Consider the following 4,271-nt stretch of genomic DNA (forward strand, 5'->3'; position numbering starts at 1 on the left):
AAAGACACAACTAATAACAATATAAGAAAATCTAAATCAAGTTAACACCGTCCCCGGCAACGTCGCCATTTTTGGTCGGGACCTCTTGGGAGGTTTAGTTTTCGGTACTTGTCGTTAGGAGCACCTAGACCAAAACAAAATTTATATCTCCACAAACAACTCTACTATTAGTAAAGAGGCAAGTAAAGGTCAGATCCCAAGGGACGGGTATTGAAGTAAGATTTTCGATTGCAAGTAGCGGTGTCTAGGGGTGTCACAATTTGGGGTTGGAATAGAAGATCACTAAACTAAATAGCCATGAAAGTAAACAAGCAAGATGATTAAAAAGGGGTGTAAACAATTGATTAAAAGCACTAGGGTGTCATGGGATCATAGGGGAATCATGGGAATTGATCATACAAACATGTTCTCAAATTATAAGCAAGCAAATATTGTTGTGATGGATTGAGTTGGGTTATATCTTACAATCCTAGGAAAGTTTGGGTCCCGGAGCCGAATCGATTAGATTGTACAACACCTACAAGTTGACTTAATATTCCCTACTAAACTATATGCATGGTCTAATGAGACTCGAGTTGGTATATGTCTTACAAGTCTCATTGAAAAGGTAAGTGATGGGTAAAAAATGCAAAGATTCATAGGCTCGCATTTCATCAAACGTAACATGTGCATAAGTTGAGATCACAACAAGCAAGCAAATAAACTATGAAAACATATTAAATTAAGCATGAATCATCCCCCATGTTGGTTTCCCCTAATTACCCATTAACCCTAGTTAAGGAAACTACTCACTCATTATCATGTTGAACATGCTACCAAGGTTGTCAATCATATCAACAAAGTAAAACATGATGAATAAATGAAGATGATTACCAATAATTAAAAAGGGATTAAGAGAATTATACCTACTAATGATTCCAATAATAAAGCAAAGAATAATAGAAGTACTTGATGATTGATTGGAAGGTTGTCAATCTCCCAATAATTACCCAAATAATCTTCAATTACCCAAAATAAAAGATGAACAAAAGAGAGATTAAGGAAATGAGATTTGTATTAAGACTTGATTAAAAGTTTATTACAAGATTAAGAAGAGATTAGAATGATAAAAACTACACTAAAGATTGATAAGAAGAACATGATTATCTAATTAGACTAATGGGGTATTTATAGTGGGGATTAGGTACACAAATTAGGGTTTACTAAGGGCTTAAATGACGATTAAGTCCTTGAGGAATCACTCCTCTCAGAAAAATATGCGAGTCTCCTTTTTGCCGGTCTTTCTGAGATATGCGCCTCCTTCATAGAACAAGAAGAAAATGGAAAGTTGCTGTAACACAATCCGAGCGTCCAAGGCACGGGACGAGCAGATTCTCTGGCTGTTGGAGGAGCGGATTCATTGGATGGACGGGCGGGTTGTGGCATTTTTGGACGGGCGTCCCTCTGGCAAAGACGCTCGGATTCCTGGTCTTGGACGAGCGTCCCGAGGGCAATCCGCTCGGATTCTGGGCCAGCCTCTTCCTTTCTTCTTTTCTTCCTCCTTCTTCCAACAATCCTCGGGGATTTTGTCGGAGATGCAAAGATCTTTTCTCATCATTGCCTAACTACTATAATATGTATAAATGCCTTCTAGTCTTGTCTTCTCTTTGATGCTTGGTCATTGAATTCAATCAATCTAGCTCTATTTTGCCATGAAAATGCAAGGTTTGCACTCCTATCCTGCCAAGGTAACAAAACCTCAAAGAATACGCAAAACAAAGGACTAAAGACAATAAATGACCTAAATATGCACTAAAAAGCATGGGAACAAGGCTATTTAGGGGACTAAATATGCTCAAATAATGGTCACATCTGTTGTGATGCCTTTTGGGTTGACGAATGCACCAACAATTTTCATGGATCTTATGAACCGGATCTTCAGTCTGTTTCTGTACACGTTTATGGTCGTCTTCATTGATGATATCTTAGTCTACTCTAAGACTAAAAAGGAGCATGAGGAGCATCTGAGGTTAGTTTTGCAGACCTTATGAGATAATCAGTTATATGCCAAGTTATCTAAGTGTGAGTTTTGGCTAAAGAAAGTGGCTTTTCTGGGTCACGTGGTATCTAAAGAGGGTGTGTCAGTGGATCCTAGCACGATAGAGGAAGTTACCAAGCGGAAATCACCAAAGAATGTTGCTAAGATTCGGAGTTTCTTGGGTTTAGCTGGTTACTACAAGAGGTTCATGAAAGTCTTTTCTACGATCACGCGGCCTATGATAGCTTTAATGAGGAAAGAGACTAGATTTCGGTGATATGAGAGTTATGAGATGGCTTTCCGGATCTTAAAGGAGCGTTTGACCACAGCTCCTATCCTAGCCTTACCTGAGGGAAGTGAGAACTTTGAAGTATACACCGATGCTTTAAAGAATGGTTTAGGATGTGTTTTGATGTAGAATGGGAAGGTTATAGCTTATGCGTCAAGGCATCTGAGGCCATATGAGGAGAACTATCCTACTCATGATTTAGAACTGGGTGCCGTTGTTTTTGCTCTTAAGATTTGGAGTCACTATCTTTATGGGGCAACTTTTAAGGTGTTTTCAGATCATAAGAGTCTGAAGTATATCTACACTCAGAAAGAGCTTAACATCCGGCAGATGCGATGGATGGAGCTGACTGGGGACTATGACATGGAGATCATCTATCACGAGGGTAAGGCTAATGTTGTTGCAGATGCTTTGACTAGAAAGAATGTTCATTCGTTGTGTACAACTCTTGTATGCTTGAAAATCATTCACTTGTTCAATTGTTCCCTTACATTCACTTTGGTCATGTCACAAAGTTCCACAATTCTAACATATCCCACTTGGGATTGATGAAGATGCCGTCATGGCATTAACATGATCCTTTGGTGATTTTGAGGCTTCTTCAAGTCTAGCCATAGCTTTTTCGAACTTCAAATTGATGGTATCAATGTGGGCACTAAGTTGAGCACCCAATTGAGTAATAGAGTCCACTTTATGCTTTCCTCCTCTAATAGCCTTGCGAGTTCTACGATATTGTGAGTTATGGACCGCCATTTCCTCAATATTGTTCCAAGTTTGATTATCGTCAACTTCGGTGAACATACCATTTGATCCCATGTTGAGAATGTTTCTTGAGTCTTCATAAAGACCATTCCAAAATTGTTGTACCAAGAACCACTCGCTAAGTCCATGATGAGGACATGAGCGACAAATTCCCTTGAACCGCTCCCAAGCTTCATACAAAGATTCTTCATCTCTTTGCTGAAAGCCCGTAATTTGAGCTCTTAGCATGCTAGTCTTTTCCGGTGGATAGAACTTTTTGTAGAAAGCTAGAGCCAATTTCTTCCAAGAGTCAATTCCGAGAGTAGCTTTATCAAGGCTCTTCAACCATTGTTTTGCTGTGCCAATTAGAGAAAAAAGGGAATAAGACCTATCGAATTTGGTCTTGAGTTACACCGGTTTGAGAAATCGCATCACAATAGTCACAAAAAGTCTCCATGTGAGAATGAGGGTCTTCACTAGGCATCCCCCCAAATTGGCTTCTTTCGACTAATTGGATAAATGCGGATTTGGCAATGAAATTTCCGATTAAGTGTTGTGGTGTGGGAGTACCATTGGGTAGGTTCTCCTCGGTTGGTACGGAATGTGATGAAAATTTAGGCATTGTGGGTTGATTTTGTGTTGGATTTTGTGTTGGGTTCTCCTCACCTTCTCTTGCAAAAGGGTTGACGAACTCAATAGTGTTTGGTTGAATAACTACAACCTCACCAATACCTCTCAAATTACCTCTAGCAAGTCTTCTATTGTTTGTCAAAGTCCTTTCAATTTCTTGATCAAAGGGTAACAAGTTACCTTGTGATCTTCTAGACATGCAAAATATCAAACAACTTGAAAATAATTAGAACAAACCTTGAGGAGTTTTACTTCCCCAAGGCAAATAAAGACACAACTAATAACAATCTAAGAAAATCTAAATGAAGTTAACACCGTCCCCGGAAACGGCGCCATTTTTGGTCGGGTCCTCTTGGGAGGTTTAGTTTTCGGTACTTGTCGTTAGGAGCACCTACACCAAAACAAAATTTATATCTCCACAAACAACTCTACTATTAGTAAAGAGGCAAGTAAAGGTCGGATCCCAAGGGACGGGTATTGAAGTAAGATTTCAATTGCAAGTAGCGGTGTCTAGGGGTGTCACAATTTGGGGTTGGAATAGAAGATCACTAAACTAAATAGCAATGAAAGTAAACAAGCAAGATGATTAAAAAG

At 39.3% G+C, this 4,271-nt stretch overlaps 1 non-coding gene across 1 annotated transcript; it reads left to right on the forward strand.

The window, feature by feature from the left end:
* Positions 1-3,189: 3,189 nt before the first annotated feature.
* On the forward strand, positions 3,190-3,296 carry LOC141593458 (small nucleolar RNA R71). The gene has a single exon (XR_012521539.1). It is a non-coding gene; the product is annotated as a small nucleolar RNA R71 (small nucleolar RNA).
* The last annotated feature ends 975 nt before the right edge of the window (positions 3,297-4,271 follow it).

The sequence above is a fragment of the Silene latifolia genome, chromosome 7 (assembly GCF_048544455.1).
Source record: "Silene latifolia isolate original U9 population chromosome 7, ASM4854445v1, whole genome shotgun sequence".
In the NCBI taxonomy this organism is placed as follows: domain Eukaryota; kingdom Viridiplantae; phylum Streptophyta; class Magnoliopsida; order Caryophyllales; family Caryophyllaceae; genus Silene; species Silene latifolia.